Here is a 15,897-nt window from a genome sequence, read left to right on the forward strand (position 1 = left end):
TGTAAGAAGCCCCCAGCGCCCTCCACCGCCTTCAACTCCACACTTCTCTCCTAGCGAGCCCTGGCTGCTCCTTGGCGTTTGGAGTCCTTAATCCTTCTAGAACACAGCTTCTGCCCCGCGGGAGCTGCTACCTGTAGTCACCAGCCAGGATGGTTAAGGAATTTGTCAACACAACAAAGATGACTGAAAAAAAAAATTAAGCTGAATTAAAACACGGGTGACCTCTAAACAGCTTCTTTGAAGAATAAGGGTTTTTTTTTTTTGGTTTGGTTTGGTTTTGGGGTTTTTTTTGGGGTTTTTTTTGGGGGGGGTTGTTGGGGTTTTTTTTGTTTTTGTTTTGATTTTTGGTTTTTCGAGACAGGGTTTCTCTGTATAGCTCTGGCTGTCCTGGAACTCACTTTGTAGACCAGGCTGGCCTCAAACTCAGAAATCCGCCTGCCTCTGCCTCCCGAGTGCTGGGATTAAAGGCGTGCACCACCACGCCCTGCTTTTTTTCTATTTTCTGTGTTGAGAAAAAAAAAACTTATTTTAAAAAATACCTTATTATTTATATGTTTTCCATAAAATATTGGCCCTGGTCACCTGAGTTTTGATAGTGTCTACTTCACCTTCACGAAGAGCCTGACACTGGCTTCTGCCTCTTGACACAGATGACAAGCTGGGACCTCAGAGAGGTCAGATAACGGGTACACGACTTGAAATGGGAAGAGGAAAGAGAGGCTTCTAGGAGTGAGCTGCAGAGTGGGCGTTTGGCAGTGATCACTATGGCGCATGGAGCTGAATGGGGCAGAGGTGGGGGAAGGGCTTGCCACCAACAGCCATGGCCAGGAGAGGAGAGAAAAGAAAGCGTTTCCCACTAGGATAGAATGCCAGGGAAGCTGTGGTGCCAGCCCCAGGGGATCGCCAAGCAAGGACCAGAACTTTAGGAACAAAGAGAGGGCTGGCAGAGCTGGAGGCCTGTTGGCTGCTCTGAGTGGCTCCAGCGTAGCCATGGGCCTTGAGCGCATGAGCATTTTCTGTACCCAGATGTCTATGTCCCCTATGGAACCTACTCACCCTTCCTCAGCAGACCTCACCAGAAGCAGTAGAAAGCCTACGGAAGGGCTGTGCCCAGTCTACAAGTCTGCTGTGTTCCATGTTAGCAGTCAACCGCCAGCAAAGCTTCCCTCCTCTCTGTCCTCTCTGCCCACTCCGACATATCTATCCACAAGTGCCCCTTGACTCACCAACCATCTCTACCTTTCCACAAGGTTCATTTGAAATGAGCTTCTTCCAACCCAGGGTCATGCTAGGATTTGAACTAGACTCACAGGGCCCATGAGGTGGCAGAAGTTAGTGGTTATGGAATGTCGTTTGGCAAACGAGAGTAAACGCAGGAGGGAGTCATGGGGATCTTGTCTTGAGAGGAATGGAACCCATTGAGAGACCCTGTATCAAAAATCAGACGTGGGGGTGGTGGGGTGGTAGTGGTGGTGACAGGAATAGCACCAGCATCGACTTCGACTTAAAGAGTCAATAAAATCTGTCTCATTTTTTAATTTTTATTTTTTTTAATTTTGAGACAGGGTCTATGTAGCCCAGGCTAGTCAAAGACATATTATATTATATTATATTATATTATATTATATTATATTATATTATAGCTGAGAAGGACCTCGAACTAACTCCTGATCATCTTGATTCAGAACAGGAATTTGCCACCAACCACAGTTAGCTATACTTTCTTTCAGGACATTTAGTGGGTTCTTTGAAGATATTGACAAATGGATCCTGAAATGAATATATAAATTAAGGGTCTGATAGCAGCCAAAATAATATTGTTATTTTTAAAAAAGAAAGATAGAAGAAAAGAAGGGAGGGAGGGAGGGAGGGAGGGAAGATAGGGAGTTTGCTAGAAGAAAGACACCTGAGTGATGAAAGATGCCCACCTCTGTCCCACAATGGGCGCAACTATGATGATCAAAGGTGTGATGATGCTTGGTGAAGAGATAGGAGAGAACAAATTGGTTCATTCACTGCTGAGAGGTGGAACTGGAGATGCAATGGGGCAAGGAGCAGGTCTGTGTTGATGTTAGAGGTCTGTGTTACCATTAAAGGCCATGCAAATGTCTAGACTGCCTCCTGAAGCCCTGTTGATGTCCTAGCAGTGTGCTGAGCTGGTCCACCCCTCACCAGTTGCAGCACTTGGGAGAGCAAATACATAGTGTTTTAAATGGACCAAGGATCTAAATTCACATTCCCTAAAAACAGATAAACAAAAATCACACCACCAATAGACAACCTGATCTTGTGCAGAAGCCAGGGTGAGTATATGGTTCCCAGAGCCACCACCACAACTGTTGAGTGGCAAAGCAGGCTGTAAACTGGATCCATTTAGAGTCACCTTGCCTCCAGCCATTGCTCCCATCAGAGCAGCCCCAATTCCAGATTTTTCATGGCTCTGCTGTGGGGAAGGGATGCTGAAAAACCTTCCTCAGACACACTGTTGCTGTCTGTTATCAGTGTCCTGCTGTCTGTCCATGTCCTTTTAGTCCACCACTCTCACCAAAGGAATCCCAGGGAGCAGTGACGGTCTCAGACTTCTGGAATAAGGGTGACCTCAAGTGCAGGCCCTTGTTAGAGGCCCGTGGTTAAATTACTCGTACCCAGGAGATATTCCCGGAGGAGATGCCCTACACATTGAATCTGGGTGACCAGCTTCCATTTTTCTTGCTAACTTGTGCCCTGAGCTTGTGCAGATCTTTATCTTCTGAGAAGGGGTAGGCCTAGTGGACACCTCCCACCCAGCTGCTAGACTGCCTGAGAACCTCTGTCGGGGCCATTTCATAATTCATTTCATCATCAAGTAGGGAAGAAATGAGGTGACCTCACTTAGTGACCTGAGGAGGACACTTTCCAGGCCCAGGCAGGATGACTGCTGTCTCTCTTCTGCCACTTGAGAGCCCCTTGCCCAGCCAGTCTCTTCTCTGGAAAGCTGGTCTAATTCTACCAAACCTGTGGGCTCCAAGCCCATGGCCACCATGTCCCGTATCTGGAGACTTCTGTTCCTACTTGAAATTCCATGCTTGCCCCTGCAGGGACCTTCAAAGACCGAGGGTAGAAAGTGCTATTTTTCACCAATGTGCTCTGCAAAAACATCAGCTGAGAGGATAAAGGAACCACAAAAAAGATCTGAGAAAGAAATAATCAGATCTTAGCAACATCTAAATTGCTTCTAGTTCACAACTATGCTTTGTTGCTCCCGTGGGAAATGCAGGGCCTTGCATCCTGCAAACTGCTCATTGCTCTCACCACCAAGAACAAGTTCTTGGCACCAACAGAAGTTCCCAGACACTCATCCACCCTTCTGGATTGAATCACATTTGATCTATACCGATTGGACAATCCCTTTCCTCCTTGCCAGTGGTTGGTCCAACTGATTCTGGCCTGTAGGATATAAGGAGAATTGTGCAGAAAGATTAGACTCTTTCTCTGGACTTCGAGATGAGCACTACGTGGAAGCCATCTTGAGACCACGTGATGCCGAGGATCAGGAAAGACAGAGGATCCGCCTTTGCCTTTAAACCGCAGCCAACCTCAGAAACACCCTGGCCAAACCCAGCACTTTTTTTTTTAAGTGGTACTACAAGTATCCTGTAGAAAGAGTAACTATCTGTCGTGTTCCCAGGACTGGCAATGCCTCAAGGATTCAGAGCTGAAATGTTCTGGGCCAGGGGAATCTTGGGTCTTCCCTGATCCATCTGGACAGAATCTTGTGGAAGAGATCAATGGTTGTGTTGGGGCTCAGGAAGCTGACATCAGAAGGGACTTCTCAATCAGGGTCCTTCCTACCATGTCTTGTTCCTCTCCCTTCCAGAGAAGTAATAGGATTTCTTCAGAAATTCCTAAGTAATCCCAAGTGATCTGCCAAGAGAGGAGCTTGGCAGCTCCCCGTTTCTGACTCAGACTGCATTACCCAGAGACCACTGTGCCCAGATGACGGTGAGACAGGCTGATCGTCAACACGCCGACTAGTCACACACATCCCTGTCCTCTGTCCCACAGAGAATCACAAACTATTGTCTGTTCTGCAGACTGAACCAGCTTTATATCCCAAGCCACCGTAACTTCTCCAAGTCCCTTTAGTTTCCCTTAAACTCACTTATGAGAGTGAACATTTACTCAGTTCTCCTAAATGTTATATACATCCTAGCTGAGTGCAGTGGTGCTCACCTTTGACCTCAGCACTCACAAGCAGGGGTGGGTCCTAAGTCTACGCAGTGAGCTCCAGGACAGCCAGAGCTAGGCAATGAGAGTCTGCCTTAAAAACAACAACAAAGAGCCGGGCGTGGTGGCGCACGCCTTTAATCCCAGCACTCGGAAGGCAGAGGCAGGCAGATTTCTGAGTTCGAGGCCAGCCTGGTCTACAAGTGAGCTAGCTCCAGGACAGCCAGGGCTATAAAGAGAAACCCTGTCTCGAAAAAACAAAAAAAAACAAAAAACAAAAAACAAAAACAAAAAAAAACAAAAAGTCCTGTATATTTTACATTCCTCCACCTCCCCATAAAGAAAGGTGTTAAGTCTCTCTGACTAGCAGGCTTGGCAGACTCACACTAGACTGCTGGTGGCCTCCAGTGAGTACAGGGAATAAGTCTTGTGCCATCCTCCTCCCAAACTCTACAATGGGAATTCATTCTACTGACCTGAGGGTAGATGGGACTAGGACCTGGCGCCCATGGCAGGGACAACTCTCCCTCACTGGTGGGTCATTAGTCATCTCTTTGGACCTTTATCTCCTCAGTCCTGAAGTGAGAAGTGGAATATAGTTTTCTCTGACATCTCTGCCTTGTCCATACAAACCTAACAGCATTGCAGAATCAGTATTTGGGGCTAGCAAGCCCTGCCCTGTTAGGACGCGTACATCGGCACAGAGGGAATCTGGCTGCATTGTTTTAATTAATTTATTTTGTGGTACTGAGGATTGAAGCTAGGGACTTGTGTTTTCCAGGCAAGTGGTCTATCACTGGTTTTACACACACACACACACACACACACACACACACACACACACACATCCCCAGCTTCCTTCCCTATGTTGTATTTTGAAACAGGCTCTAAGTTACAGGCTCACACCAACATGCCTAACAGTGCTGGGGACCCAAACTCATGCTCTCAGGCATGCTGGAAAATACTTTACCAACTTTTTTTCTTTAAGCTCTAAGACAATTTCACTAGTGTTTAAAGGACAAACACAGTGCAGGTTCTGTGAAAAATCCCAGCAGCTTCCAAGAGAGGTGTTTATTTATTTATTTGGGGGTGGGGGCGGAAGCCAGCAGATAACCTGCCAGAGCTGGTTCTCTCCTTCCACTATGTGGGTCCCAGGCACTGAACTTCAGCTCAGCAGAAGGGCCTTCGTCCACTGAACCACATCAGTGGCCAAAGTCGTCCCTTTTAAATTAGGGTAGAATGGAAATAGACTCAACTTATTAAGAAAGGACAAAGTACTCCCAAGAATGGAAGTGGGGCAGTGAGCCTAGGAAGGAGCCTGCTAGAGCCCACGTGTAGATAATTAGGAAGCAAAAAAGATACAGTCTCTTCATAGCAACAAAGCTTGGTTGTTTGATGTGTGTGTCTGAGAGCATGCATGTTCATGTGTGTGTGTTTGGGTATGTTCCTATGTATGGCATATATGTTCTCTGTGTATGTTCCTGTGAGGTATACGTATGTGGTGTGTGTCTTCACATGTGTAGGTATTCATGTGTGGTGGATGTGTTCATGTATATGTACTTGTGTGTGAGCCAGTGAGTCTATGGATTTCTACCTTATTTTTTGAGAGTGACAAGGCTGGATATGCAATGGATCTCAGGGCTCTTCCTGTCTCAGTTTTCCCAGAACTAGCATTATAGACACACTCTACTGAAATACTGGCTTTTAACAATGGTGCCAGGGGTACAAACTCAAGTTATTTACCCAGTGAGCTATTTTCCCAGTCCCTAATATTTAACATTTTTATATTAATATCAGACATGCCAACATCTCAGTTTATCTTTCATTGATAGCATTCAGGAGAATGGTGTCTGCTTAACTTTGTTGAAATAATGTTTTTTTTTTTTTTTTTTGGTTTGGGGGGTTTGTTGTTGTTCTTGGGGTTTTCATTGTTATTGGCTTTGTTTGGTTTGATTTGTTTGTTTGTTTACTACTCCCACTGAGATGAAGAGAAATGTTAGGTTTTGCGTTAATTTTATATTACATTTTAGGTAAAGCTTCTCTTCATCGTTTATTAATACTTAGCATGTGGTTCTGAGAACCGTACTTCGGGTCTCTGGCCTCTTTGTACGTCAGTCCGCAGTAGTGAACAGGGCGGAGCACGGCGCTGGACACTCACTCTCCTGTTCTCTGTTTACTTTTTGGTGTCTTCTGCCGGTCGGGTTCCTGCTGCTCTGCTGCTGAGCAGATCTCGATCTCTTCCACTTAGGTTTTGCATTCCGGTCTTAACTGATGGGAAGAATTGAACCTTCTGGTCTCCTCTCACACCAAAGACACAGGCACTCCTTCCTGGGGATGCTGCCAAGTCCTGCAGATCAGATCAGAGCCCCCACCGGAACCCAGCACCTCTCACCTCGGTTCCGAATCAGTTATTTTTCTGCCTCCCCATAGTGATCCTGGACTCTGAGAACATGGCGTCTTTACAGTCAGCTCTGCCGCTGACAGTGTGCTGCCTCCTTTATTACTCTCATTTCCAGTTTCCCCCTTCTTCTTCATCTTGAACTTAGATGATATCAAATTTGAAAGAAGCACTGACCCCTGCTGAACAGACACTCAGGTGAGTGTTGTGAAGGCTGGAGGACACTGTTTCCCAAAATGAAGAAATGTGGCCATTCTAACAATACTTCTGAGTGAGACCTGGCGCTGGAGACTGAAGTCAGGAAGGGCCGGGCCAGGCTAGGGAAGGAAGCTGCACCTGCACCCATCACCTCCCTGAGGGCCGCTCAGAGCTCTGCATTAGACTTGAGGGGGCAGGAAGGGGAGCAGTGTGAGAACACTGTGGAGAGGGCCTCACCCTGTGCCTGGGTACCTTTCTCTAGTAACCAGCTTCTCACAGAGCCCCAGCAAACTGGGGTCAAGGTGCGCATTCCAGAATACTGCTGTGACCAATGCAACTGTGTGGCCACGAGGCCAGAGGCCAGCCTCGGTTTCTCCAACTCGGCAGCTTGCTTTTCTTCCCCTTTCTTTTCTGTGCAGCACAGACTTTAGGGCCTAACGCAGGCAAGCACAGGGCTCTGCGGCCAAGCCGCACCCCAGCTGTTCATCTGAACCCGGGTTGGGTGTACAGTTTGTACACTAAGTAATCACATAGCCATCACCAACACCCTCTTCTGGAAAACCCTTCCTCTTGCAAAACTGACATCCCCATTAAACGCCAGCTCGCTGTGCCCCCTGGCTGTCACCACTCCTGTGCAGTCTCCGGATTTGACCCTGGCTGCCTCCTGGGAGTGCAATCACACAGTATTGTTGTTTCCTGTCTGACCCTTTTCATTTAGCATAACAGCTCTATCCTGTAGCATTTTGCCGATGTCCATCATTTTGAAAGTGGGACACCATTCCGTATTGTAGACAACCGTGCATTTTCTATCACTGCCTGCCCTGCCCTGGACACCTTGGTCACCTCTACCCTGTCCTATGGCCAGGAGCTTGGCTGTGTAAGAGCGGTTCACCAGGAAGACACTTTTTATTTTTAGCTTGAAGACAGTCTCACTCCATTGGTCAGGCTGACCTCACACTCCTGGCTCAAGAGATCCTTGCTACTGCAGCTTTCTCAGTAGTTAGAACTGAGGTTTGTAGCACCTTGGCACTTCAGGTTGACGTCTGTGACCGGCTGAAAGGAGATGTGCACCAAGCTTCTTGCTACCTTCACCCTAGCCAAACAGCCAAGAGAAGGTTCTTCCCGCAGAGATCATGCTGCAGCCTTGGACCATCCTGGGGCACGTGCAATGCCTTCGGAGCTTGCCTGGGGATCCAATCTGCCTGGTTTTCTGAGAAAAATCTCCAGGCTAGATCTACCTAATTATGATCTTTGGGTCAACCCAAACCACCACCTCTTTCTCAACCCCAAATTCCGTGTGTGTGTGTGTGTGTGTGTGTGTGTGTGGTGTGGTGTGGTGTGGTGTGGTGTGTTATTAGAGATTAAACCTGGGGTCTCCCGAATACTAGGCAAATGCTCTGCCACTGGGCTATTTGCCTGCATTCCTCTTTTTATTTTGAGACAGTGTCACAGGCTGGCCTTGAACTCTCTGGTAGCCAGTCACCTGGGCATCCATACAGTCTCCAGGAGCCCCTGCCCACAGCAGTCTTCACTGGGTGTCTTCACCTTCATCCTTTAGCCCAGGCAGAAGCCAGAGAAGTGGCTGTTTGTCTGTTGCAGCCTGCATCACAGAGGCCAGGCAAGTGGTGATAGATACCCCTCTGTCCACTCAGCCAGAATGTTCCTCCTCCTACTTTTATTTCTTCTCCTCCTCTCCCTCCTCCCTACCCTCCCCCCCCCATGATCAGTCCAGTCACTGTGAAGGCAGCCTTCACACTGGGCCCCATTACCACCACCCAGCTACTGACACCCTGCTTGCTGCAGACCCCACTCTCCTCCCTTCCAGCCCTGCTCATGCTCCTTGCCTTCCACACCTGTCTTTCTCTCTCCAAACGTTTTGGCCACCATTCATTTTTGTTTGTTTTGTTTGTTTATTTGGGGAGGGGGGCAATGGGTTTCTCTGTGTATCCCTGGCTATCCTCAAACTCACTCTGTAGACCAGGCTGACCTTAAACTCAGAGATCTGCCTGCCTCCACCTCCCAAGTGCTGGGATTAAAGGCGTGAGCCATCGCATTTGGCCTCTAGCCGCCATTCTCTGTGGCTTCAGCTCCACTCATAGAATTATGTTGCTCGCAGCTTCCCTCAACCACCTTCTCTCTCTCCCACGCTGGACAGAGGTTCACCTGGCCATTGTGATTTCTTGTCCTTATCAAAACCTGAGGCTTGTTCTCACATTGTCCCTCGAACTATGGCTTTAGGTCCTACACCACCAGCGCCTCTCGTCTTGCTAGTCCATTTCCCCTGACAAGCTCCTGCTACTGTAGTTCAGCTGTGGCAGCCATGGAAACCAAGAGACCAGCACTCTGGTCTCTCCCTTCAGCACAGGCTACCTTGCTCTGTGTGTGAGAGTGCACACGTGAGCCTCATCCCCGTTATACAGCCCAGCCTGGCCTGGCACTCACTGTATAGCTCAGGTTACCCTTGAACTCAGAGCAATGCTCCTGTCTAGGTCCCAGAGTCAGATGACAGGTCTGTACACCTGCCTGATGAAGGTAGATTTTCATCCAAGTCCTTCTGCCCAAGAGTCTTGTTCCTTCCTCCACACTGCTTCAGGATCATCCCTCAGCAGGGCAAATGTGCTCTCATGTTCCCAGTCTTTAAGAAGAAAGAACAGGACATGAACTTCCCTCCCCACCTCACATCGTTTTCTGCTCTGCACCACGCTCTTCACCAGTTCCACCAAAAGTCCTCCCACTCAAGGGTCTCCCTGGGCCCTCCCTCCAGATCACTCTCTTCTGCAAAGCCAGCCTCTGTCCCCATCCCACGCTGATGCCATCTTCTAAAGTCACCAGCAGCACACATCCTGTGAAGCCACAGAGCTCCTCCCCCTGGTCCTCCCCCTGACCTCTCACAGTGTCTGCCACAGTCCATGCAGGCTGTGTTTCTCCCTGCCTTCCCCACACCCCAACTGTCTTCAGGCCCGGGCCAGAAGGCCACAGGGCTCCAGCAACACCCCCTGGGTTGCAGACTCCACATTTCCCTGTCTGCCCAGCTTCTCCACCTGACTGAGAAAAGGTGAACTCTGTGGCTAAGTGTGACTTGTTCCTCCAAACCTTAAGAGGTGGTGGGAGAGGCCAACACAATGCCTTTCTCTTGGCGTTGATTTAATTCCTGAGGGATGGATCAGCTCTCCAGATGACAAGTTATCTGTGTGCAGTGAATGAGCTGAGTATAGCACCTCCCTCTGTTTCCTCAGAATCAGAGTGTCCCTGACCCCGTGTGTGTGTGTGTGTGTGTGTGTGTGTGTGTGTGTGTGTGAGAGAGAGAGAGAGAGAGAGAGAGAGAGAGAGAGAGAGAGAGAGAGAGAATGTGTGTGTTGATATATAGACCTACATCTTACCATCTCCCTGCCTCAGCTCGCAAGCGCTGGGACCACAGGTACCACCACCTCACCAGGCTCTCAATCAATCATATAGCATTCACTTTGCCCGAGTCTACTCCCCTCATGCGTTGGAACAGCATGTGGGCCTTTAGAACCATAAGCCAAAGTAAAACTGCTGTCTTTAAAAACTACCCAGCCTCAGGTTATTCTGCTATAGCAACAGAACACAGGATGAGCATCTCCCACCCAGCCCTTTCTCCATTTCAGCAGTGTCATAGTTACTGTTCTACCTCCGTGAAGAGACACTGTGACCAACACAATTTATAAAAGGAAGCATCTAACTGGAGGCTTACTTACAGTTTCAGAGGATGAGTCTGTTATCATGGTGGGGAGAGTGGGAATAGGCAGGCAGGCACCGTGCTGGGAGCTCACATCTGATCCATAAAGTCCAGGGGAGGGGGAGGGGAGAAGGAGGAGAGAGAGATAGAGACAGAGACAGAGACAGAGACAGAGTGACAGAGACAGACAGAGAGAGTCAGTCAGTCAGTCAGACAGACAGACAGAGAGACAGACTGGGCCTGGCACGGGCTTTTGAAACCTCAAAGCCTCCAGTGACACACCTCCATACAAGGCCACAACTAATCCTTCTCCAACGGTTCCACTAACTGGGGTCCAAGCACTCAAACAGACAAGACTCTGGGGGCCCAATCTCATTCAAACCACCGCCAGCAGTCCTTAGCATTAAGGGCTCAGTGCACACTCACATACAGCCTGGCTTTGAGTTCTATCTTCTCTCTACACAGTCACCCCATCTGTCTTCTTTGCTATCCCTCCACTTAAGGTCCTCACCCTAACTACTGCCCAACACTTATTGTTTAAGTCAACAAGCTTTATGCCTAGCATGTATTATCATCACACTCCATCCTTTGTCAGTTGCTGCTCTTCCATGAATTGTATCATGTTTGGACTGCCCAAGCTTCCAGAGCTCCTGCCAGTCCCTCCCAGTCCACTTTGTACAGCCACCTCAGATAGTCTGTAGCTCACCTCACCTTCTTACATGGTCACATGGCTCCTCTCAGGCCTGTTCAAATCATGTCACCTATTCAAAGAGGCTTAGCAGGTGTAGCCCCTGCCCTTGATGGCCCTTCTTCCTCTCCTGACTCTGTTTTAGCTCCACTGCCTACCTGACAGCCTGTGGACCCTGGTCTGCTTCTTCCATAAGCCTGAGCTCTCCCTGGTCTCATTCGCTATCACATTGCCCATGGACAGGAGATCTGGCCAGCAAAGCCATATGGAAGACCGATAGGCAGATCTTCGGGTTACTCATCAGTGCTGGGTTAAAGCATAGAGCAAATGAAGCAAACATGGGGTCAAGCAGGTAGTGTACCTAGAACCCCAGCTAGTTGTGTGGCTCAAACAGGAGGATTGTTTGAGTTCAGGTGTCTGAGAACAGCCTGGGCTGCATAGTATAACCTAGTCTCAAAACCAAACCAAATAACCAAACGAAAAATCTACAAATATCGGTTTATGGCTTACTCAGAGTCCAATACAACAGGCTGTTTTACAGGATAAGATTAGGCTGAGGAGGTGACTCAGTCCCTGAAGTGCCAGCTGTGTAAGCAGGAGGACCTGAGTTCAGATCCCAGCACCCACATAAAAACTGGACATGGAGCCTGGTTCCTATTATCCCAGTGTCGGGGAGCCAGAGACAGCAGGATTCCAGGAGTCTTGCTGTCTGGCCAGTCTGTGAGTTTAAGGTCCAGTGAGAGACCTGTAACTGCCTGGCCTAGCAGGAATGAGGGTATTCTAAAGTCTTGTCTTCTACACTTTGGTCACTAGGCTGTGAAATCAAGGCACTGGAGGAATTGAGATTTCTCCAGGAATTTCATGCTGGGGGAAGAAAAAGACAGAAGCTTGGGGACAGCCAAGAGGATTTGTCTTCCAGAAGATCTGCAACTTGTTGGAACACCTTGTAGAACAGACTGGAGCCCAGACAATGAAGGGGCCACACTTTGCCCAGGACTGCTTAGCTTTGCAAAACTTGAGCCCAGAATTTAAACCTAAACTTCACATTAGGACATCCAGAGATGGACTGGGGCAGGGCTGCTATTATCTCTCTCTCTCCATTTCCCCAGTTTGGTCATGTTGAATAAGTCTGCTTTTCACCATTAGCTTGAGTTTCAATCAGCTTACTAAGGATGGGGGTTGGGGGGCCTGAGTCTGGCTTTGACCTAATAACTGCTAACATCCCTGTCTCAAAATATGAGGAGGATGAAGGCAGAAGATGCTCAGTATCCACCTCTCATTTCTGTATACAGCATGTAGGGGTGAGTTTAACCAACTGCTTTGTGTTCTTGGTGGGTTGCGCTCCTAGCCATCTGCTAGAGCCCTTTGGGTTCTCAAATGAAACACACACACACACATACACACACACACACACACACACACACACACACATACACACCAACACACCTTAAAAAACCCTGAAAACAATGAATGGAGCTGGAGAGATGGCTTAGAGGTGGCATATGCTGCTCTTGCAGATGACCCAAGTTTAGTTCTCAGCACCCACATTGGATGGCTCACAATCTTCTGCAATTCTAGCTCCAACACTCTTCTGGTTTCCATGGGTACCCACACATGTGCACATAATCACACACACACACACACACACACACACACACACACACACACACAAAGTAAATATAAAAATAAAATAATCTTTGAAAAATTACTCATGGCCAGAAAGATGGCTTTGTTCCTATCAAGCTTACAACCTGAGTTTGAGCTCCAGGATATACCCTACTATTAGGAGGAGAGAACTAACTTGTCTTCTGACTTCTACCTGTCACACACACACATATACTTATGCATGCACATGCACACCTGCATATGCACACACATGCACACACACACACACATACATGCACACACACACTAAAAAATTTAAATTACTTTAGAGAAAAATTAAGGAATGTGTGCCATCTCATGCTTCACCCCCATTCCAAGCTGTCTGGTTTGAGTACATTTGAAAAGAGGTCACAACTACTAAGTCTTAAAGATCCCATCAGTGCTGCTGCCAATGTGAGCTCTAGAGGAGACATATGAACAATGGCATAGATTACGCAGCAACATTAACTATGAACACAGTGGTGAAACAAGAGACAGAAAACAATCAGGCAGAATAGTGACAGGGACCTCCATTCCTGAGGGGCTCTGCTGCTTCCTTCTTTCTTTTTGCTTTCACTTGAGTCTTACTAAATAGTTCCAACTGGCCTGGCCTGGAACTCTGTACATAGAGCAGGCTGGACTTGAACTCACAGACATTAGCCTGCCTCTGCCTCCATGCCCAGTCCCCTGGTGGTCTTATTTCTTCTTCTTCTTCTTCTTCTTCTTCTTCTTCTTCTTCTTCTTCTTCTTCTTCTTCTTCTTCTTCTTCTTCTTCTTCTTCTTCTTCTTCTTCTTCTTCTTCCTCTTCCTCTTCCTCCTCCTCTTCCTCCTCTTCCTCCTCTTCCTCCTCTTCCTCCTTCTTCTTCTCCTCCTCCTCCTTCTTCTTTTTTTGGTTTTTCGAGACAGGGTTTCTCTGCATAGCTCTGGCTGTCCTGGAGCTCACTCTGTAGACCAGGCTGGCCTCAAACTCAGAAATCCACCTGCCTCTGCCTCTCAAGTGCTGGGATTAAAAGCATGTGCCACCACTACCCGGTGTTTCTTCTTTTACACAGGAAGCTATACCCAAGTGACTGAAACTCTGGTCCACACACTTGAGATGGAGAGGTGCATGAACAAGCCAAGCCTCAAAGCCCACCTACACAGTCATCCACTTCCTCCAACTAGACAACACCTCCTAACAGTGCCACTCCCTATGGCCAAGCATTGAAACACATGGAATCTATGGGGGCAATTCCTATTCAAACCACCACACCATGCAAGCGTGGGGACCCGAGTTTAAGTGCCCAGAACCCATGTAAAAGCCAGACACTGTACAGTAAGCATCTGCAATCCCAGCACTTGTAGGATGAGATGAGAGGAAGAGACAGGAGGATCCCTGGGAGCTCACAGGCCCGCTAGCTACACAGCCACAGAACCCATAAGAGAGACGCGGCCTGGAAGTAAGGTGAGAGGCAAGGAGTGACACCAATGTTGTCCTCTGACCCCACTGGCATCAAATACCTGTGCGCACACACGTGTGACTACACACACACACACAAAGTGGGGGGTTGTAAAAAATAACAGGGCTATAATAAAAAAAAATGAATGCATCAGGGGCTGTAGCTCAGTGGTAGTGCACTTGCCTACCATACACAAAGCTCTGGGTTTTATCCCCCTTATCACGCACTCACTCAGACTCTTATCTATGGGCTGGGGATGTGGCTCAGTTGAGAGAATGGTTGTATAGCATATATAAAGTCCTGGCCTCAATCCCAGCACCACATAAACCAAGTATGGTGGTTCATGCCAGTGAGCTCAGTACTGAGGGGCAGATCTCTGTGAATTGGAGGCCAGGCTGCTCTACAGAATGAGTTCCAGGACAGCCAGGGCTACACAGAGAACCACCATCTTGAAAAACTTAAAAAATTCAACTGTGGGCATATATATGGTGGCTGAGTTTTTGAATCTCCCCCTTGAAACAATGGGGTCTTTTTGTGGCAGTAACAGCAGTCATCTGGTCACCTGGCCTTTCTTGCTCGGTCCTTCCTGGGTCCTACTTAAAGAAAGTTCAAGAGGGCAGTTCGTTCTATCCTGAAGTAATAAATTTTATGACCCACTTGTCCTGCCCAAGAGTGGCCATTTGGAGTGAGGCCAGGAGCCAGCAGAAGTTAGACTCCAAGTACGAATGGATCACAAGACGCTGGGGGGAGGGGAGGCTCTACTTGGCTTTCTGTGCTGGAATAAAACGTTCGTCAAAACCAAGGTCAAAACCAAGGTGAAGGGGGAGAGGATTTACCCTGCTGATACTTGGACATCACAGTCTGTCAGGAGGAGAGTGGGCAGGAGCCTGGAGTGGGAACCTAGAGGCAGGAACTGAAGGGGAGGAACTGCTTCCTGGCTTGCTCCCCATGGCTTTCTTAGCCTGCTTTCCTGTACAACCTAGGCCCACCTGCCCTGGAGTGGCACCACCTACAGTGAGCTGTGCCATCCCACATTCCTTATTAATCAAGAGAAGGTCCCACAGACATGCTCACAGGCCAATCTGGTGGAGAGAATTCCTCAGCTGAGGCTCCCTTTTCTCGGGTCCACTAGTCTGTGTCAAGTTGGGTCAGGCAATGAGTCAGCTAGATGGGGAGAGGTTTTTTTTGTTTTTTGTTTTTTTTCCATTTCTTTCTGGCTTGTCAGTGTTGCAGCTTTGGGCCGTTCTCCTATGATTTTTTGGAGGGGGGAGGGTTTATACATTTCTTACATTGTTTAAGAGTAACTTTTAGACCTCCTTGTCTTACTACTATCTAAATGTGCTGGCAAATGACTGAATGGATGCGATAGTGTTATCTAGTTCTGATGTGGGGACAAGATTTGCACTCTTACTCTATGTCCTCTCACAGCTGACACTTTAAACCAGTGAGGACTCTGTCACCAGATACGGATCTTCTGTCTGGTTTCGTATCCTGAGAATTCCAGTTCAAAGAAAATGGTTATCTCCACTGAGGAGATTTACAAAAAGCGCTCTGTGATAAGCTATGACGGAAACAGAGACCTTAATACTTCAAAGCTTTTTTGCAGTTTCAAAAGGAAAGAGTT

Source organism: Mus caroli, unplaced genomic scaffold (assembly GCF_978045245.1).
Source record: "Mus caroli unplaced genomic scaffold, Mus_caroli_1 scaffold_13, whole genome shotgun sequence".
NCBI lineage: Eukaryota > Metazoa > Chordata > Mammalia > Rodentia > Muridae > Mus > Mus caroli.